Genomic DNA, 24396 nt, shown 5'->3' on the forward strand with positions numbered 1-24396 from the left:
CCCTTCGACCATCATATTGAGGATGAAACACCGAAATTGCATCCCGATTCAATACAAAATACGCAATTGCGATTTCTGTCCTTATGAGTACGGTTTAGAAGATTATGTACTTTGGCTCTTCCCTGGGGGCCCAGTGTTAGACTCCAATGCACCACAGCAGGTTTACTGTAACCCTTAGACCATCACATTGACGATGAAACACAGGAATTGCATCCCGATTCAATACAAAATTCGCAATTCTAATTTCTGTCCTTAGGAGTACGGTTTAGAAGAGTAGGTACTTTCGCTCTTCCCTGGGGGACCAGTGTTGGACTACGATGCACCACAGCAGGTTTACTGTAACCCTTCGACCATCACATTGACGATGAAACACAGAAATTGCATCCCGATTCAATACAAAATTCGAAATTTTGATTTCTGTCCGTAGGAATACGGTTTATAACAGTATGTACTTTGGCTCTTCCCTGGGGGCTGAGTGTTAGACTCTGATGCACCACAGCAGGTTTACTGTAACCCTTCGACCATCACATTCACGATGAAACATAGAAATTGCATTCCGATTCAATACAAAATACGTAGTGCCGATTACTTTGTACTTTGGCTCTTCCCTGGGGGCCCAGTGTTAGACTCCGATGCACCACAGCAGGTTTACTGTAACCCTCCGACCATCACAATGACGATGAAACACAGAAATTGCATCCCGATTCAATACAAAATTCACAATGCCGATTTCTGTCCACAGGAGTACGGTTTAGAAGAGTATGTAATTTGGCTATTCCCTGGGGGCCCAGTGTTAGACTCCGATGCACCACAGCAGGATAATTGTAACTCTTAGACCATCACATTGACGATGAAACACAGAAATTGCATCCCGATTCAATACAAAATACGCAATTCCGATTTCGTCCTTATGAGTACGGTTTAGAGGAGTATGTATTTTGGCTCTTCCTTGGGGGCCCAGTGTTAGACTCTGATGCACCACAGCAAGTTTACTGTATCCCTTCGACCATCGCATTGACTATGAAATACAGAAATTGCATCCCGATTCAATACAAAATTGGCAATGCCGATTTCTGTACACAAGAGTACGGTTTAGAAGAGTTTGTACTTTGGCTCTTCCCTAGGGTCCCAGTGTTAGACTACGATGCACCACAGCACGTTTACTGTAACCCTTCAACCATCACATTGACGATGAATCACAGAAATTGCATCCCGATTCAATACAAATTTCGCAATGCCGATTTCCATCCACAGGAGTACGGTTTAGAAGAGTATGTACTTTGGCTCTTCCCTAGGGGCCCAGTGTTAGACTACGATGCACCACAGCAGGTTTACTGTTACCCTTCGAACAACACATTGACGATGAAACAAAGAAATTGCATCCCCATTCAATACAAAATACGCAGTGCCGATTTCTTTGTAATTTGGCTCTTCCCTGGGGGCCCAGTGTTAGACTCCGATGCACCACAGCAGGTTTACTGTATCCTTAAGACCATCACATAGATGATAAAACATAGAAATTGCATTACGATTCAATACAAAATTCGCAATTCCGATTTCTGTCCTTAGGAGTACGGTTTAGAAGAGTATGTACTTTGGCTCTTCCCTGGGGGCCCAGTGTTAGACTACGATGCACCACAGCAGGTTTACTGTAACCCTTCGACCATCATATTGAGGATGAAACACCGAAATTGCATCCCGATTCAATACAAAATTCGAAATTTTGATTTCTGTCCTTAGGAATACGGTTAAGAACAGTATGTACTTTGGCTCTTCCCTGGGGGCTGAGTGTTAGACTCTGATGCACCACAGCAGGTTTACTGTAACCCTTCGACCATCACATTCACGATGAAACATAGAAATTGCATTCCGATTCAATACAAAATACGTAGTGCCGATTACTTTGTACTTTGGCTCTTCCCTGGGGGCCCAGTGTTAGACTCCGATGCACCATAGCAGGTTTACTGTAACCCTCCGACCATCGCAATGACGATGAAACACAGAAATTGCATCCCGATTCAATACAAAATTCACAATGCCGATTTCTGTCCACAGGAGTACGGTTTAGAAGAGTATGTAATTTGTCTATTCCCTGGGGGCCCAGTGTTAGACTACGATGCACCACAGCAGGTTTACTGTAACCGTTCGACCATCACATTGACGATGAAACACAGAAATTGCATCCGGATTCAATACAAAATTCGCAATGCCGATTTTTGTCAACAGGAGTACCGTTTAGAAGATTATATACTTTGGCTCTTCCCTGGGGGCTCAGTGTTAGACTACAATGCACACAGCAGGTTTACTGTAACCCTTCGCCAATCACATTGACGATGAAACATAGAAATTGCATCCCCATTCAATACAAAATTAGCAATGTTGATTTCTGACCACAGGAGTTCGGTTTAGAAGAGTATGTACTTTGGCTATTCCCTGGGGGCCCAGTGTTAGACGACGATGCACCACAGCAGGTTTACTGTTACCCTTCGACCATCACATTGACGATGAAACACAGAAATTGTATCCCGATTCAATACAAAATTCACAATGCCGATTTCTGTCAACAGGAGTACGGTTTAGAAGAGTATGTACTTTGGTTCTTCCCTGGGGGCCCAGTGTTAGACTCCGATGCACCACAGCAGGTTTACTGTAACTCTTAGACCATCACTTTGACGATGAAACACAGAAATTGCATCCCGATTCAATACAAAATACGTAATTCCGATTTCTGTCCTTATGAGTACGTTTTAGAAGAGTATGTAATTTGGCTCTTCCCTGGGGGCCCAGTGTTAGACTCCGATGCACCACAGCAAGTTTGCTGTATCCCTTCGACCATCGCATTGACTATGAAACACAGAAATTGCATCCCGATTCAATACAAAATTCGCAATGCCGATTTATGTCCACAGGAGTACTGTTTAGAAGAGTATGTACTTAGGCTCTTTCCTGGGGTGAAAGTGTTAGACTACGTTGCACCACAGCAGATTTACTGTAAACCTTCGACCATCACATTGACGATGAAACAGAGAAATTGCATCCCGAGTCAATACAAAATTCGCAATGCCGACTTTTGTCCAGAAGAGTACGGTTTAGAGGAGTATGTACTTTGGCTCTTCTCTGGGGGCCCAGTGTTAGACTCTGATGCACCACAGCAGGTTAACTGTATCCCTTCGACCATCACATTGACGATGAAACACAGAAATTACATCCCGATTCAATAAAAAATACGCAATTCCGATTTCTGTCCTTATGAGTACGGTTTAGAAGAGTATGTACTTTGGCTCTTCCCTGGGGGCCCAGTGTTAGACTCCGATGCACCACAGCAGGTTTACTGTATCCCTTCGACCATCACATTGACGATGAAACACAGAAATTGCATCCCGACTCAATATAAAATTCGCAATGCCGATTTTTGTCAACAGGAGTACGGTTTAGAAGATTATATATTTTGGCTCTTCCCTGGGGGCCCAGTGTTAGACTACAATGCACCACAGCAGGTTTACTGTAACCCTTCGACAATCACATTGACGATGAAACACAGAAATTGCATCCCCATTCAATACAAAATTCGCAATGCCGATTTCTGTCCACACGAGTACTGTTTAGAGGAGTATGTACTTTGGCTATTCCCTGGGGGCCCAGTGTTAGACTACGATGCACCACAGCAGGTTTACTGTTACCCTTCGACCATCACATTGACGATGAAACACAGAAATTGCATCCCGATTCAATACAAAATTCACAATGCCGAATTCTGTCCACAGGAGTACGGTTTAGAAGAGTATGTACTTTGGTTCTTCCCTGGGGGCCCAGTGTTAGACTCCGATGCACCACAGGAGGTTTACTGTAACTCTTAGACCATCGCATTGACTATGAAACACAGAAATTGCATCCCGATTCAATACAAAATTCGCAATGCCGATTTTTGTCCACAGGAGTTCGGTTTAGAAGATTATGTACCTTTGGCTCTTCCCTGGGTGCCCAGTGTTAGACTACCATGCACCACAGCAGGTTTACTGTGACCCTTCGACCATCACATTGACGATGAAACACAGATATTGCGTCCTCATTCAATACAAAATTCGCAATGCCGATTTCTGTCCACAGGAGTACGGTTTAGAAGAGTATGTACTTTGGCTCTTCCCTGGGATCCAGTGTTAGACTACGATACACCACAGTGGGTTTACTGTAACCCTTCGACCATCACATTGACGATGAAACACAGAAATTGCATCCCGAATCAATGCAAAATTCGCAATGCTGATTTCCGTCCACAGTAGTACAGTTTAGAAGACTATGTACTTTGGCTATTCCTTGGGGGCCCAGTATTAGACTCCGATGCACCACAGCAGGTTTACTGTATCCCTTCGACCATCACTTTGACGATGAAACACAGAAATTTCATCCCGATTCAATACAAAATACGCAGTTCCGATTTCTGTCCTTATGAGTACGTTTTAGAAGAGTATGTACTTTGGCTCTTCCCTGGGGGCCCAGTGTTAGATTACGATGCACCACAGCAGGTTTACTGTATCCTTTCGACCATCACGTAGATGATAAAATATAGAAATTGCATCCCGAATCAATACAAAATACGCAATTCCGATTTTTGTCCTTATGAGTACGGTTTAGTAGAGTATGTACTTTGGCTCTTCCCTTGGGGCCCAGTGTTAGACTACGATGCACCACAGCAGGTTTACTGTAAACCTTCGACCATCACATTACGATGAAACACAGAGCTTGCATCCCGATTCAATACATAATTCGCAATGGCGATTTCTGTCCACAGGAGTACGGTTTAGAAGAGTGTGTACTTTGGCTCTTCCCTGGGGTCCCAGTGTTAGACTACGATGCACCACAGCAGGTTTACTGTAAACCTTCGACCATCACATTACGATGAAACACAGAAATTGCATCCCCATTCAATACAAAATTCGCAATTCCGATTTCTGTCCTTATGAGTACGGTTTAGTACAGTATGTACTTTGGCTCTTCCCTGGGGGCCCAGTGTTAGACTACGATGCACCACAGCAGGTCTACTGTATCCCTTCGACCATCACATTGACGATGAAGCACAGAAATTGCATCCCGATTCAATACAAAATTCGCAATGCTGATTTCCGTCCACAGGAGTGCGGTTTAGAAGAGTATGTACTTTGGCTCTTCCCCGGGGGCCCAGTGTTAGACTACGATGCTCCACAGCAGGTTTACTGTAACCCTTCGACCAACACATTGACGATGAAACACAGAAATTTCATCCAGATTCAATACAAAATTCACAATGCCGATTTCTGTCCACATGAGTACGGTTTAGAAGAGTATGTACTTTGGCTCTTCCCTGGGGTCCCAGTGTTAGACTACGATGCACCACAGCAGGTTTACTGTAAACCTTCGACCATCACATTACGATGAAACACAGAAATTGCATCCCCATTCAATACATAATTGGCAATGCTGATTTCCGTCCACAGGAGTACAGTTTAGAACAGTATGTACTTTGGCTATTCCCTAGGGGCCCAGTGTTAGACTACGATGCACCACAGCAGGTTTACTGTAACCCTTCGACCATCACATTGACGATGAAACACAGAAATTGCACCCCGATTCAATACAAAATTCGCTATGCCGATTTCTGTACAGAAGAGTACGGTTTAGAAGAGTATGTACTTTGGCTCTTCCCTGGGGGCCCAGTGTTAGACTCCGATGCACCACAGCAGGTCTACTGTATCCCTTCGACCATCACATTGACGATGAAACACAGAAATTGCATCCCGATTCAATACAAAATACGCAATTCCGATTTCTGTCCTTATGAGTACGGTTTAGAGGAGTATGTACTTTGGCTCTTCCCTGGGGGCCAGTGTTAGACTACTATGCAACACAGCAGGTTTACTGTAACCCTTCGACCATCACATTGCCGATGAAGCACTGAAATTGCATCCCGATTCAATACAAAATTCGCAAAGCTGATTTCCGTCCACAGGAGTGCGGTTTAGAAGAGTATGTATTTTGGCTCTTCCCTGGGGGCCCAGTGTTAGACTTTGATGCACCACAGCAGGTTTACTGTTACCCTTCGAACATCACATTGACGATGAAACACAGAAATTGCATCCCTATTCAATACAAAATACGCAGTGCTGATCTCTTTGTACTTAGGCTCTTCCTTGGAGGCCCAGTGTTAGACTCCGATGCACCGCAGCAGGTTTACTGTATTCTTTCGACCATCACATAGATGATAAAACATAGAAATTGCATCCCGATTCAATACAAAATTCGCAATTCCGATATTTGTCCTTAGGAGTACGGTTTAGAAGAGTATGTACTTTGGTTCTTCCCTGGGGGCCCAGTGTTAGACTACGATGCACCACAGCAGGTTTACTGTAACCCTTCGACCATCACATTGACGATGAAACACAGAAATTGCATCCCGATTCAATACAAAATTCGCAATGCCGATTTCTGTCCACAGGAGTACGGTTTAGAAGAGTGTGTACTTTGGGTATTCATTGGGGGCCCAGTGTTAGACTACGATGCACCACAGCAGGATTACTGTTACCCTTTGACCATCACATTGACGATGAAATACAGAAATTGCATCCCGATTCAATACAAAATTCACAATGCCGGTTTCTGTCCTTATGAGTACGGTTTAGAAGAGTATGTACTTTGGCTCTTCCCTGGGGGCCCAGTGATAGACTCCGATGCACCACAGCCAATTTACTGTATCCCTTCGACCATCGCATTGACGATGAAACACAGAAATTGCATCCCGATTCAATACAAAATTGGCAATGCCGATTTCTGTCCACAGGAGTACGGTTTAGAAGAGTTTGTACTTTGGCTCTTCCCTAGGGTCCCAGTGTTAGACTACGATGCACCACAGCAGGTTCACTGTAACCCTTCGACCATCACATTGACGATGAAACACAGAAATTGCATCCCCATTTAATACAAAATTCGCAATGCCGATTTCTGTCCACAGGAGTACGGTTTAGAAGAGTATGTACTTTGGCTCTTCCCTGGGGTCCAGTGTTAAACTACGATACACCACAGCCAGTTTACTGTATCCCTTCGACCATCGCATTGACTATGAAATACAGAAGTTCCATCCCGATTCAATACAAAATTCGCAATTCCGATTTCTGTCCTTAGGAATACGGTTTAGAAGATTATGTACTTTGGCTCTTCCCTGGAGGCTGAGTGTTAGACTCTGATGCACCAGAGGAGGTTTACTGTTACCCTTCGACCATCACATTGACGATGAAACACAGAAATTGCATCCCGATTCAATAAAAAATTCGCAAATCCGATTTCTGTCCTTGGGAGTACGGTTTAGAAGAGTATGTACTTTGGCCCTTCCCTGGGGGCTCAGTGTTAAACTACGATGCACCACAGCGGGTTTACTGTAACCCTTCGACCATCACATAGACGATGAAACACAGAAATTGCATCCCGATTCAAAATAAAATTCGCAATTCCGATTTCTGTCCACAGGAGTACGGTTCAGATGAGTATGTACTCTGTCTCGCCCTTGGGGGCCCAGTGTTAGACTACGATGCACCACAGCAAGTTTACTGTAACCCTTCGACCATCACATTGACGATGAAACACAGAAATTGAATCCCAATTCAATACAAAATACGCTGTGCCGATTTCTTTGTACTTTGGCTCTTCCCTGGGGGCCCAGTGTTAGACTCCGATGCACCACAGCAGGTTTACTGTTGCCCTTCGACCATCACATAGATGATAAAACATAGAAAATTCATCCCGATTCAATACAAAATTTGGAATTTCGATACACTTTGGCTCTTCCCTGGGGGCCCAGTGTTAAACTACGATGCACCACAGCAGGTTTACTGTAACCCTTCGACCATCACAATGACGATGATACACAGAAATTGCATCCCGATTCAATAAAAATTCTCAATGCTGATTTCTGTCCACAGGAGTACGGTTTAGAAGAGTATGTAATTTGGCTATTCCCTGGGGGCCCAGTGTTAGACTCCGAAGCACCACAGCAGGATTACTGTAACTCTTAGACCATCACATTGACGATGAAACACAGAAATTGCATCCCGATTCAATACAAAATACGCAATTCCGATTTCGGTCCTTATGAGTACGGTTTAGAGGAGTATGTATTTTGGCTCTTCCTTGGGGCCCAGTGTTAGACTCTGATGCACCACAGCAAGTTTACTGTATCCCTTCGACCATCGCATAGACTATGAAATACAGAAATTGCATCCCGATTCAATACAAAATTGGCAATGCCGATTTCTGTCCACAAGAGTACGGTTTAGAAGAGTTTGTACTTTGGCTCTTCCCTAGGGTCCCAGTGTTAGACTACGATGCACCACAGCAGGTTTACTGTAACCCTTCGACCATCACATTGACGATGAATCACAGAAATTGCATCCCGATTCAATACAAATTTCGCAATGCCGATTTCCATCCACAGGAGTACGGTTTAGAAGAGTATGTACTTTGGCTCTTCCCTAGGGGCCCAGTGTTAGACTACGATGCACCACAGCAGGTTTACTGTTACCCTTCGAACATCTCATTGACGATGAAACACATAAATTGCATCCCAATTCAATACAAAATACGCAGTGCCGATTTCTTTGTAATTTGGCTCTTCCCTGGGGGCCCAGTGTTAGACTCCGATGCACCACAGCAGGTTTACTGTATCCTTAAGACCATCACATAGATGATAAAACATAGAAATTGCATTACGATTCAATACAAAATTCGCAATTCTGATTTCTGTCCTTAGGAGTACGGTTTAGAAGAGTATGTACTTTGGCTCTTCCCTGGGGGCCCAGTGTTAGACTACGATGCACCACAGCAGGTTTACTGTAACCCTTCGACCATCATATTGAGGATGAAACACCGAAATTGCATCCCGATTCAATACAAAATACGCAATTGCGATTTCTGTCCTTATGAGTACGGTTTAGAAGATTATGTACTTTGGCTCTTCCCTGGGGGCCCAGTGTTAGACTCCAATGCACCACAGCAGGTTTACTGTAACCCTTAGACCATCACATTGACGATGAAACACAGGAATTGCATCCCGATTCAATACAAAATTCGCAATTCTAATTTCTGTCCTTAGGAGTACGGTTTAGAAGAGTAGGTACTTTCGCTCTTCCCTGGGGGACCAGTGTTGGACTACGATGCACCACAGCAGGTTTACTGAAACCCTTCGACCATCACATTGACGATGAAACACAGAAATTGCATCCCGATTCAATACAAAATTCACAATGCCGATTTCTGTCCACAGGAGTACGGTTTAGAAGAGTATGTAATTTGTCTATTCCCTGGGGGCCCAGTGTTAGACTACGATGCACCACAGCAGGTTTACTGTAACCGTTCGACCATCACATTGACGATGAAACACAGAAATTGCATCCCGATTCAATACAAAATTCGCAATGCCGATTTTTGTCAACAGGAGTACCGTTTAGAAGATTATATACTTTGGCTCTTCCCTGGGGGCTCAGTGTGAGACTACAATGCACACAGCAGGTTTACTGTAACCCTTCGCCAATCACATTGACGATGAAACATAGAAATTGCATCCCCATTCAATACAAAATTAGCAATGTTGATTTCTGACCACAGGAGTTCGGTTTAGAAGAGTATGTACTTTGGCTATTCCCTGGGGGCCCAGTGTTAGACGACGATGCACCACAGCAGGTTTACTGTTACCCTTCGACCATCACATTGACGATGAAACACAGAAATTGCATCCCGATTCAATACAAAATTCACAATGCCGATTTCTGTCAACAGGAGTACGGTTTAGAAGAGTATGTACTTTGGTTCTTCCCCGGGGGCCCAGTGTTAGACTCCGATGCACCACAGCAGGTTTACTGTAACTCTTAGACCATCACTTTGACGATGAAACACAGAAATTGCATCCCGATTCAATACAAAATACGTAATTCCGATTTCTGTCCTTATGAGTACGTTTTAGAAGAGTATGTAATTTGGCTCTTCCCTGGGGGCCCAGTGTTAGACTCCGATGCACCACAGCAAGTTTGCTGTATCCCTTCGACCATCGCATTCACTATGAAACACAGAAATTGCATCCCGATTCAATACAAAATTCGCAATGCCGATTTATGTCCACAGGAGTACGGTTTAGAAGAGTATGTACTTTGGCTCTTTCCTGGGGTCAAAGTGTTAGACTACGTTGCACCACAGCAGATTTACTGTAAACCTTCGACCATCACATTGACGATGAAACAGAGAAATAGCATCCCGAGTCAATACAAAATTCGCAATGCCGACTTTTGTCCAGAAGAGTACGGTTTAGAGGAGTATGTACTTTGGCTCTTCTCTGGGGGCCCAGTGTTAGACTCTGATGCACCACAGCAGGTTAACTGTATCCCTTCGACCATCACATTGACGATGAAACACAGAAATTACATCCCGATTCAATAAAAAATACGCAATTCCGATTTCTGTCCTTATGAGTACGGTTTAGAAGAGTATGTACTTTGGCTCTTCCCTGGGGGCCCAGTGTTAGACTCCGATGCACCACAGCAGGTTTACTGTATCCCTTCGACCATCACATTGACGATGAAACACAGAAATTGCATCCCGACTCAATATAAAATTCGCAATGCCGATTTTTGTCAACAGGAGTACGGTTTAGAAGATTATATATTTTGGCTCTTCCCTGGGGGCCCAGTGTTAGACTACAATGCACCACAGCAGATTTACTGTAACCCTTCGACAATCACATTGACGATGAAACACAGAAATTGCATCCCCATTCAATACAAAATTCGCAATGCCGATTTCTGTCCACACGAGTACGGTTTAGAGGAGTATGTACTTTGGCTATTCCCTGGGGGCCCAGTGTTAGACTACGATGCACCACAGCAGGTTTACTGTTACCCTTCGACCATCACATTGACGATGAAACACAGAAATTGCATCCCGATTCAATACAAAATTCACAATGCCGAATTCTGTCCACAGGAGTACGGTTTAGAAGAGTATGTACTTTGGTTCGTCCCTGGGGGCCCAGTGTTAGACTCCGATGCACCACAGGAGGTTTACTGTAACTCTTAGACCATCGCATTGACTATGAAACACAGAAATTGCATCCCGATTCAATACAAAATTCGCAATGCCGATTTTTGTCCACAGGAGTTCGGTTTAGAAGATTATGTACATTTGGCTCTTCCCTGGGTGCCCAGTGTTAGACTACCATGCACCACAGCAGGTTTACTGTGACCCTTCGACCAGCACATTGACGATGAAACACAGATATTGCGTCCTCATTCAATACAAAATTCGCAATGCCGATTTCTGTCCACAGGAGTACGGTTTAGAAGAGTATGTACTTTGGCTCTTCCCTGGGATCCAGTGTTAGACTACGATACACCACAGTGGGTTTACTGTAACCCTTCGACCATCACATTGACGATGAAACACAGAAATTGCATCCCGATTCAATGCAAAATTCGCAATGCTGATTTCCGTCCACAGTAGTACAGTTTAGAAGACTATGTACTTTGGCTATTCCTTGGGGGCCCAGTATTAGACTCCGATGCACCACAGCAGGTTTACTGTATCCCTTCGACCATCACTTTGACGATGAAACACAGAAATTGCATCCCGATTCAATACAAAATACGCAGTTCCGATTTCTGTCCTTATGAGTACGTTTTAGAAGAGTATGAACTTTGGCTCTTCCCTGGGGTCCCAGTGTTAGACTACGATGCACCACAGCAGGTTTACTGTAAACCTTCGACCATCACATTACGATGAAACACAGAAATTGCATCCCCATTCAATACATAATTGGCAATGCTGATATCCGTCCACAGGAGTACAGTTTAGAACAGTATGTACTTTGGCTATTCCCTAGGGGCCCAGTGTTAGACTACGATGCACCACAGCAGGTTTACTGTAACCCTTCGACCATCACATTGACGATGAAACACAGAAATTGCACCCCGATTCAATACAAAATTCGCTATGCCGATTTCTGTACAGAAGAGTACGGTTTAGAAGAGTATGTACTTTGGCTCTTCCCTGGGGGCCCAGTGTTAGACTCCGATGCACCACAGCAGGTCTACTGTATCCCTTCGACCATCACATTGACGATGAAACACAGAAATTGCATCCCGATTCAATACAAAATACGCAATTCCGATTTCTGTCCTTATGAGTACGGTTTAGAGGAGTATGTACTTTGGCTCTTCCCTGGGGGCCAGTGTTAGACTACGATGCAACACAGCAGGTTTACTGTAACCCTTCGACCATCACATTGCCGATGAAGCACAGAAATTGCATCCCGATTCAATACAAAATTCGCAAAGCTGATTTCCGTCCACAGGAGTGCGGTTTAGAAGAGTATGTATTTTGGCTCTTCCCTGGGGGCCCAGTGTTAGACTTTGATGCACCACAGCAGGTTTACTGTTACCCTTCGAACATCACATTGACGATGAAACACAGAAATTGCATCCCTATTCAATACAAAATACGCAGTGCTGATCTCTTTGTACTTAGGCTCTTCCTTGGGGGCCCAGTGTTAGACTCCGATGCACCGCAGCAGGTTTACTGTATTCTTTCGACCATCACATAGATGATAAAACATTGAAATTGCATCCCGATTCAATACAAAATTCGCAATTCCGATATTTGTCCTTAGGAATACGGTTTAGAAGAGTATGTACTTTGGTTCTTCCCTGGGGGCCCAGTGTTAGACTACGATGCACCACAGCAGGTTTACTGTAACCCTTCGACCATCACATTGACGATGAAACACAGAAATTGCATCCCGATTCAATACAAAATTCGCAATGCCGATTTCTGTCCACAGGAGTACGGTTTAGAAGAGTGTGTACTTTGGGTATTCATTGGGGGCCCAGTGTTAGACTACGATGCACCACAGCAGGATTACTGTTACCCTTTGACCATCACATTGACGATGAAATACAGAAATTGCATCCCGATTCAATACAAAATTCACAATGCCGGTTTCTGTCCTTATGAGTACGGTTTAGAAGAGTATGTACTTTGGCTCTTCCCTGGGGGCCCAGTGATAGACTCCGATGCACCACAGCAAATTTACTGTATCCCTTCGACCATCGCATTGACGATGAAACACAGAAATTGCATCCCGATTCAATACAAAATTGGCAATGCCGATTTCTGTCTACAGGAGTACGGTTTAGAAGAGTTTGTACTTTGGCTCTTCCCTAGGGTCCCAGTGTTAGAGTACGATGCACCACAGCGGGTTCACTGTAACCCTTCGACCATCACATTGACGATGAAACACAGAAATTGCATCCCCATTTAATACAAAATTCGCAATGCCGATTTCTGTCCACAGGAGTACGGTTTAGAAGAGTATGTACTTTGGCTCTTCCCTGGGGTCCAGTGTTAAACTACGATACACCACAGCAAGTTTACTGTATCCCTTCGACCATCGCATTGACTATGAAATACAGAAGTTCCATCCCGATTCAATACAAAATTCGCAATTCCGATTTCTGTCCTTAGGAATACGGTTTAGAAGATTATGTACTTTGGCTCTTCCCTGGAGGCTGAGTGTTAGACTCTGATGCACCAGAGGAGGTTTACTGTTACCCTTCGACCATCACATTGACGATGAAACACAGAAATTGCATCCCGATTCAATAAAAAATTCGCAAATCCGATTTCTGAGTTTGGGAGTACGGTTTAGAAGAGTATGTACTTTGGCCCTTCCCTGGGGGCTCAGTGTTAAACTACGATGCACCACAGCGGGTTTACTGTAACCCTTCGACCATCACATAGACGATGAAACACAGAAATTGCATCCCGATTCAAAATAAAATTCGCAATTCCGATTTCTGTCCACAGGAGTACGGTTCAGATGAGTATGTACTCTGTCTCGCCCTTGGGGGCCCAGTGTTAGACTACGATGCACCACAGCAAGTTTACTGTAACCCTTCGACCATCACATTGACGATGAAACACAGAAATTGAATCCCAATTCAATACAAAATACGCTGTGCCGATTTCTTTGTACTTTGGCTCTTCCCTGGGGGCCCAGTGTTAGACTCCGATGCACCACAGCAGGTTTACTGTTGCCCTTCGACCATCACATAGATGATAAAACATAGAAAATTCATCCCGATTCAATACAAAATTTGGAATTCCGATACACTTTGGCTCTTCCCTGGGGGCCCAGTGTTAAACTACGATGCACCACAGCAGGTTTACTGTAACCCTTCGACCATCACAATGACGATGATACACAGAAATTGCATCCCGATTCAATACAAAATTCTCAATGCTGATTTCTGTCCACAGGAGTACGGTTTAGAAGAGTATGTAATTTGGCTATTCCCTGGGGGCCCAGTGTTAGACTCCGAAGCACCACAGCAGGATTACTGTAACTCTTAGACCATCACATTGACGATGAAACACAGAAATTGCATCCCGATTCAATACAAAATACGCAATTCCGATTTCGGTCCTTATGAGTACGGTTTAGAGGAGTATGTATTTTGGCTCTTCCTTGGGGCCCAGTGTTAGACTCTGATGCACCACAGCAAGTTTACTGTATCCCTTCGACCATCGCATAGACTATGAAATACAGAAATTGCATCCCGATTCAATACAAAATTGGCAATGCCGATTTCTGTCCACAAGAGTACGGTTTAGAAGAGTTTGTACTTTGGCTCTTCCCTAGGGTCCCAGTGATAGACTACGATGCACCACAGCAGGTTTACTGTAACCCTTCGACCATCACATTGACGATGAATCACAGAAATTGCATCCCGATTCAATACAAATTTCGCAATGCCGATTTCCATCCACAGGACTACGGTTTAGAAGAGTATGTACTTTGGCTCTTCCCTAGGGGCCCAGTGTTAGACTCCGATGCACCACAGCAGGTTTACTGTATCCTTAAGACCATCACATAGATGATAAAACATAGAAATTGCATTACGATTCAATACAAAATTCGCAATTCTGATTTCTGTCCTTAGGAGTACGGTTTAGAAGAGTATGTACTTTGGCTCTTCCCTGGGGGCCCAGTGTTAGACTACGATGCACCACAGCAGGTTTACTGTAACCCTTCGACCATCATATTGAGGATGAAACACCGAAATTGCATCCCGATTCAATACAAAATACGCAATTGCGATTTCTGTCCTTATGAGTACGGTTTAGAAGATTATGTACTTTGGCTCTTCCCTGGGGGCCCAGTGTTAGACTCCAATGCACCACAGCAGGTTTACTGTAACCCTTAGACCATCACATTGACGATGAAACACAGGAATTGCATCCCGATTCAATACAATATTCGCAATTCTAATTTCTGTCCTTAGGAGTACGGTTTAGAAGAGTAGGTACTTTCGCTCTTCCCTGGGGGACCAGTGTTGGACTACGATGCACCACAGCAGGTTTACTGTAACCCTTCGACCATCACATTGACGATGAAACACAGAAATTGCATCCCGATTCAATACAAAATTCGAAATTCTGATTTCTGTCCTTAGGAATACGGTTTAGAACAGTATGTACTTTGGCTCTTCCCTGGGGGCTGAGTGTTAGACTCTGATGCACCACAGCAGGTTTACTGTAACCCTTCGACCATCAGATTCACGATGAAACATAGAAATTGCATTCCCATTCAATACAAAATACGTAGTGCCGATTACATTGTACTTTGGCTCTTCCCTGGGGGCCCAGTGTTAGACTCCGATGCACCATAGCAGGTTTACTGTAACCCTCCGACCAACACAATGACGATGAAACACAGAAATTGCATCCCGATTCAATACAAAATTCGCAATGCCGATTTCTGTCCACAGGAGTACGGTTTAGAAGAGTATGTAATTTGTCTATTCCCTGGGGGCCCAGTGTTAGACTACGATGCACCACAGCAGGTTTACTGTAACCGTTCGACCATCACATTGACGATGAAACACAGAAATTGCATCCGGATTCAATACAAAATTCGCAATGCCGATTTTTGTCAACAGGAGTACCGTTTAGAAGATTATATACTTTGGCTCTTCCCTGGGGGCTCAGTGTTAGACTACAATGCACACAGCAGGTTTACTGTAACCCTTCGCCAATCACATTGACGATGAAACATAGAAATTGCATCCCCATTCAATACAAAATTCGCAATGTTGATTTCTGACCACAGGAGTACGGTTTAGAAGAGTATGTACTTTGGCTATTCCCTGGGGGCCCAGTGTTAGACTACGATGCAGCACAGCAGGTTTACTGTTACCCTTCGACCATCACATTGACGATGAAACACAGAAATTGCATCCCGATTCAATACAAAATTCACAATGCCGATTTCTGTCAACAGGAGTACGGTTTAGAAGAGTATGTACTTTGGTTCTTCCCTGGGGGCCCAGTGTTAGACTCCGATGCACCACAGCAGGTTTACTGTAACTCTTAGACCATCACATTGACGATGAAACACAGAAATTGCATCCCGATTCAATACAAAATACGTAATTCCGATTTCTGTCCTTATGAGTACGTTTTAGAAGAGTATGTAATTTGGCTCTTCCCTGGGGACCCAGTGTTAGACTCCGATGCAACACAGCAAGTTTGCTGTATCCCTTCGACCATCGCATTGACTATGAAACACAGAAATTGCATCCCGATTCAATACAAAATTCGCAATGCCGATTTATGTCCACAGGAGTACGGTTTAGAAGAGTATGTACTTTGGCTCTTTCCTGGGGTCAAAGTGTTAGACTACGTTGCACCACAGCAGATTTACTGTAAACCTTCGACCATCACATTGACGATGAAACAGAGAAATTGCATCCCGAGTCAATACAAAATTCGCAATGCCGATTTCTGTCCAGAAGAGTACGGTTTAGAGGAGTATGTACTTTGGCTCTTCTCTGGGGGCCCAGTGTTAGACTCTGATGCACCACAGCAGGTTAACTGTCTCCCTTCGACCATCACATTGACGATGAAACACAGAAATTACATCCCGATTCAATAAAAAATACGCAATTCCGATTTCTGTCCTTATGAGTACGGTTTAGAAGAGTATGTACTTTGGCTCTTCCCTGGGGGCCCAGTGTTAGACTCCGATGCACCACAGCAGGTTTACTGTATCCCTTCGACCATCACATTGACGATGAAACACAGAAATTGCATCCCGACTCAATACAAAATTCGCAATGCCGATTTTTGTCAACAGGAGTACGGTTTAGAAGATTATATACTTTGGCTCTTCCCTGGGGGCCCAGTGTTAGACTACAATGCACCACAGCAGGTTTACTGTAACCCTTCGACAATCACATTGACGATGAAACACAGAAATTGCATCCCCATTCAATACAAAATTCGCAATTCCGATTTCTGTCCACACGAGTACTGTTTAGAGGAGTATGTACTTTGGCTATTCCCTGGGGGCCCAGTGTTAGACTACGATGCACCACAGCAGGTTTACTGTTACCCTTCGACCATCACATTGACGATGAAACACAGAAATTGCATCCCGATTCAATACAAAATTCACAATGCCGAATTCTGTCCACAGGAGTACGGTTTAGAAGAGTATGTACTTTGGTTCTTCCCTGGGGGCCCAGTGTTAGACTCCGATGCACCACAGGAGGTTTACTGTAACTCTTAGACCATCACATTGACGATGAAACACAGAAATTGCATCCCGATTCAATACAAAATACGCAATTCCGATTTCTGTCCTTATGAGTACGTTTTAGAAGAGTATGTAATTTGGCTCTTCCCTGGGGGCCCAGTGTTAGATTCCGATGCACCAGAGCAAGTTTGCTGTATCCCTTCGACCATCGCATTGACTATGAAACACAGAAATTGCATCCCGATTCAATACAAAAATCGCAATGCCGATTTTTGTCCACAGGAGTTCGGTTTAGAAAATTATGTACTTTTGGCTCTTCCCTGGGGGCCCAGTGTTAGACTACAATGCACCACAGCAGGTTTACTGTTACCCTTCGACCATCACATTGACGATGAAACACAGATATTGCGTCCCCATTCAATACAAAATTCGCAATGCCGATTTCTGTCCACAGGAGTACGGTTTAGATGAGTATGTACTTTGGCTCTTCCCTGGGGTCCAGTGTTAGACTACGATACACCACAGTAGGTTTACTGTAACCCTTCGACCATCACATTGACGATGAAACACAGAAATTGCACCCCGATTCAATACAAAATTCGCTATGCCGATTTCTGTCCAGAAGAGTACGGTTTAGAAGAGTATGTACTTTGGCTCTTCCCTGGGGTCCAGTGTTAAACTACGATACACCACAGCAAGTTTACTGTATCCCTTCGACCATCGCATTGACTATGAAATACAGAAATTCCATCCCGATTCAATACAAAATTCGCAATTCCGATTTCTGTCCTTAGGAATACGGTTTAGAAGATTATGTACTTTGGCTCTTCCCTGGTGGCTGAGTGTTAGACTCTGATGCACCAGAGGAGGTTTACTGTTACCCTTCGACCATCACATTGACGATGAAACACAGAAATTGCATCCCGATTCAATAAAAAATTCGCAAATCCGATTTCTGTCCTTGGGAGTACGGTTTAGAAGAGTATGTACTTTGGCCCTTCCCTGGGGGCTCAGTGTTAAACTACGATGCACCACAGCGGGTTTACTGTAACCCTTCGACCATCACATAGACGATGAAACACAGAAATTGCATCCCGATTCAAAATAAAATTCGCAATTCCGATTTCTGTCCACAGGAGTACGGTTCAGATGAGTATGTACTCTGTCTCGCCCTTGGGGGCCCAGTGTTAGACTACGATGCACCACAGCAAGTTTACTGTAACCCTTCGACCATCACATTGACGATGAAACACAGAAATTGAATCCCAATTCAATACAAAATACGCTGTGCCGATTTCTTTGTCCTTTGGCTCTTCCCTGGGGGCCCAGTGTTAGACTCCGATGCACCACAGCAGATTTACTGTTGCCCTTCGACCATCACATAGATGATAAAACATAGAAATTTCATCCCGATTCAATACAAAATTTGGAATTTCGATACACTTTGGCTCTTCCCTGGGGGCCCAGTGTTAAACTACGATGCACCACAGCAGGTTTACTGTAACCCTTCGTCCATCACAATGACGATGATACACAGAAATTGCATCCCGATTCAATACAAAATTCTCAATGCTGATTTCTGTCCACAGGAGTAAGGTTTAGAAGAGTATGTAATTTGGCTATTCCCTGGGGGCCCAGTGTTAGACTCCGAAGCACCACAGCAGGATTACTGTAACTCTTAGACCATCACATTGACGATGAAACACAGAAATTGCATCCCGATTCAATACAAAATACGCAATTCCGATTTCGGTCCTTATGAGTACGGTTTAGAGGAGTATGTATTTTGGCTCTTCCTTGGGGCCCAGTGTTAGACTCTGATGCACCACAGCAAGTTTACTGTATCCCTTCGTCCATCGCATAGACTATGAAATACAGAAATTGCATCCCGATTCAATACAAAATTGGCAATGCCGATTTCTGTCCACAAGAGTACGGTTTAGAAGAGTTTGTACTTTGGCTCTTCCCTAGGGTCCCAGTGTTAGACTACGATGCACCACAGCAGGTTTACTGTAACCCTTCGACCATCACATTGACGATGAATCACAGAAATTGCATCCCGATTCAATACAAATTTCGCAATGCCGATTTCCATCCACAGGAGTACGGTTTAGAAGAGTATGTACTTTGGCTCTTCCCTAGGGGCCCAGTGTTAGACTACGATGCACCACAGCAGGTTTACTGTTACCCTTCGAACATCTCATTGACGATGAAACACATAAATTGCATCCCAATTCAATACAAAATACGCAGTGCCGATTTCTTTGTAATTTGGCTCTTCCCTGGGGGCCCAGTGTTAGACTCCGATGCACCACAGCAGGTTTACTGTATCCTTAAGACCATCACATAGATGATAAAACATAGAAATTGCATTACGATTCAATACAAAATTCGCAATTCTGATATCTGTCCTTAGGAGTACGGTTTAGAAGAGTATGTACTTTGGCTCTTCCCTGGGGGCCCAGTGTTAGACTACGATGCACCACAGCAGGTTTACTGTAACCCTTCGACCATCATATTGAGGATGAAACACCGAAATTGCATCCCGATTCAATACAAAATACGCAATTGCGATTTCTGTCCTTATGAGTACGGTTTAGAAGATTATGTACTTTGGCTCTTCCCTGGGGGCCCAGAGTTAGACTCCAATGCACCACAGCAGGTTTACTGTAACCCTTAGACCATCACATTGACGATGAAACACAGGAATTGCATCCCGATTCAATACAAAATTCGCAATTCTAATTTCTGTCCTTAGGAGTACGGTTTAGAAGAGTAGGTACTTTCGCTCTTCCCTGGGGGACCAGTGTTGGACTACGATGCACCACAGCAGGTTTACTGTAACCCTTCGACCATCACATTGACGATGAAACACAGAAATTGCATCCCGATTCAATACAAAATTCGAAATTTTGATTTCTGTCCTTAGGAATACGGTTTAGAACAGTATGTACTTTGGCTCTTCCCTGGGGGCTGAGTGTTAGACTCTGATGCACCACAGCAGGTTTACTGTAACCCTTCGACCATCACATTCACGATGAAACATAGAAATTGCATTCCCATTCAATACAAAATACGTAGTGCCGATTACATTGTACTTTGGCTCTTCCCTGGGGGCCCAGTGTTAGACTCCGATGCACCATAGCAGGTTTACTGTAACCCTCCGACCATCACAATGACGATGAAACACAGAAATTGCATCCCGATTCAATACAAAATTCGCAATGCCGATTTCTGTCCACAGGAGTACGGTTTAGAAGAGTATGTAATTTGTCTATTCCCTGGGGGCCCAGTGTTAGACTACGATGCACCACAGCAGGTTTACTGTAACCGTTCGACCATCACATTGACGATGAAACACAGAAATTGCATCCGGATTCAATACAAAATTCGCAATGCCGATTTTTGTCAACAGGAGTACCGTTTAGAAGATTATATACTTTGGCTCTTCCCTGGGGGCTCAGTGTTAGACTACAATGCACACAGCAGGTTTACTGTAACCCTTCGCCAATCACATTGACGATGAAACATAGAAATTGCATCCCCATTCAATACAAAATTCGCAATGTTGATTTCTGACCACAGGAGTACGGTTTAGAAGAGTATGTACTTTGGCTATTCCCTGGGGGCCCAGTGTTAGACTACGATGCAGCACAGCAGGTTTACTGTTACCCTTCGACCATCACATTGACGATGAAACACAGAAATTGCATCCCGATTCAATACAAAATTCACAATGCCGATTTCTGTCAACAGGAGTACGGTTTAGAAGAGTATGTACTTTGGTTCTTCCCTGGGGGCCCAGTGTTAGACTCCGATGCACCACAGCAGGTTTACTGTAACTCTTAGACCATCACATTGACGATGAAACACAGAAATTGCATCCCGATTCAATACAAAATACGTAATTCCGATTTCTGTCCTTATGAGTACGTTTTAGAAGAGTATGTAATTTGGCTCTTCCCTGGGGACCCAGTGTTAGACTCCGATGCAACACAGCAAGTTTGCTGTATCCCTTCGACCATCGCATTGACTATGAAACACAGAAATTGCATCCCGATTCAATACAAAATTCGCAATGCCGATTTATGTCCACAGGAGTACGGTTTAGAAGAGTATGTACTTTGGCTCTTTCCTGGGGTCAAAGTGTTAGACTACGTTGCACCACAGCAGATTTACTGTAAACCTTCGACCATCACATTGACGATGAAACAGAGAAATTGCATCCCGAGTCAATACAAAATTCGCAATGCCGATTTCTGTCCAGAAGAGTACGGTTTAGAGGAGTATGTACTTTGGCTCTTCTCTGGGGGCCCAGTGTTAGACTCTGATGCACCACAGCAGGTTAACTGTATCCCTTCGACCATCACATTGACGATGAAACACAGAAATTACATCCCGATTCAATAAAAAATACGCAATTCCGATTTCTGTCCTTATGAGTACGGTTTAGAAGAGTATGTACTTTGGCTCTTCCCTGGGGGCCCAGTGTTAGACTCCGATGCACCACAGCAGGTTTACTGTATCCCTTCGACCATCACATTGACGATGAAACACAGAAATTGCATCCCGACTCAATACAAAATTCGCAATGCCGATTTTTGTCAACAGGAGTACGGTTTAGAAGATTATATACTTTGGCTCTTCCCTGGGGGCCCAGTGTTAGACTACAATGCACCACAGCAGGTTTACTGTAACCCTTCGACAATCACATTGACGATGAAACACAGAAATTGCATCCCCATTCAATACAAAATTCGCAATGCCGATTTCTGTCCACACGAGTACTGTTTAGAAGAGTATGTACTTTGGCTATTCCCTGGGGGCCCAGTGTTAGACTACGATGCACCACAGCAGGTTTACTGTTACCCTTCGACCATCACATAGACGATGAAACACAGAAATTGCATCCCGATTCAATACAAAATTCACAATGCCGAATTCTGTCCACAGGAGTACGGTTTAGAAGAGTATGTACTTTGGTTCTTCCCTGGGGGCCCAGTGTTAGACTCCGATGCACCACAGGAGGTTTACTGTAACTCTTAGACCATCACATTGACGATGAAACACAGAAATTGCATCCCGATTCAATACAAAATACGCAATTCCGATTTCTGTCCTTATGAGTACGTTTTAGAAGAGTATGTAATTTGGCTCTTCCCTGGGGGCCCAGTGTTAGATTCCGATGCACCAGAGCAAGTTTGCTGTATCCCTTCGACCATCGCATTGACTATGAAACACAGAAATTGCATCCCGATTCAATACAAAAATCGCAATGCCGATTTTTGTCCACAGGAGTTCGGTTTAGAAGATTATGTACTTTTGGCTCTTCCCTGGGGGCCCAGTGTTAGACTACAATGCACCACAGCAGGTTTACTGTTACCCTTCGACCATCACATTGACGATGAAACACAGATATTGCGTCCCCATTCAATACAAAATTCGCAATGCCGATTTCTGTCCACAGGAGTACGGTTTAGATGAGTATGTACTTTGGCTCTTCCCTGGGGTCCAGTGTTAGACTACGATACACCACAGTAGGTTTACTGTAACCCTTCGACCATCACATTGACGATGAAACACAGAAATTACACCCCGATTCAATACAAAATTCGCTATGCCGATTTCTGTCCAGAAGAGTACGGTTTAGAAGAGTATGTACTTTGGCTCTTCCCTGGGGGCCCAGTGTTAGATTCCGATGCACCACAGCAGGTCTACTGTATCCCTTCGACCATCACATTGACGATGAAACACAGAAATTGCATCCCGATTCAATACAAAATACGCAATTCCGATATCTGTCCTTATGAGTACGGTTTAGAACAGTATGTACTTTGGCTCTTCCCTGGGGGCCCAGTGTTAGACTACGATGCACCACAGTAGGTTTACTGTAACCCTTCGACCATCACATTGACGATGAAGCACAGAAATTGCTTCCCGATTCAATACAAAATTCGCAATGCTGATTTCCGTCCACAGGAGTGCGGTTTAGAAGATTATGTATTTTGGTTCTTCCCTGGGGGCCCAGTGTTAGACTCCGATGCACCACAGCAGGTTTACTGTAACTCTTAGACCATCACATTGACGATGAAACACAGAAATTGCATCCCGATTCAATACAAAATACGTAATTCCGATTTCTGTCCTTATGAGTACGTTTTAGAAAAGTATGTAATTTGGCTCTTCCCTGGGGGCCCAGTGTTAGACTCCGATGCACCACAGCAAGTTTGCTGTATCCCTTCGACCATCGCATTGACTATGAAACACAGAAATTGCATCCCGATTCAATACAAAATTCGCAATGCCGATTTCTTTGTAATTTGGCTCTTCCCTGGGGGCCCAGTGTTAGACTCCGATGCACCACAGCAGGTTTACTGTATCCTTAAGACCATCACATAGATGATAAAACATAGAAATTGCATTACGATTCAATACAAAATTCGCAATTCTGATTTCTGTCCTTAGGAGTACGGTTTAGAAGAGTATGTACTTTGGCTCTTCCCTGGGGGCCCAGTGTTAGACTACGATGCACCACAGCAGGTTTACTGTAACCCTTCGACCATCATATTGAGGATGAAACACCGAAATTGCATCCCGATTCAATACAAAATACGCAATTGCGATTTCTGTCCTTATGAGTACGGTTTAGAAGATTATGTACTTTGGCTCTTCCCTGGGGGCCCAGTGTTAGACTCCAATGCACCACAGCAGGTTTACTGTAACCCTTAGACCATCACAGTGACGATGAAACACAGGAATTGCATCCCGATTCAATACAAAATTCGCAATTC

This window comes from Schistocerca cancellata, chromosome 4 (assembly GCF_023864275.1).
Source record: "Schistocerca cancellata isolate TAMUIC-IGC-003103 chromosome 4, iqSchCanc2.1, whole genome shotgun sequence".
NCBI lineage: Eukaryota > Metazoa > Arthropoda > Insecta > Orthoptera > Acrididae > Schistocerca > Schistocerca cancellata.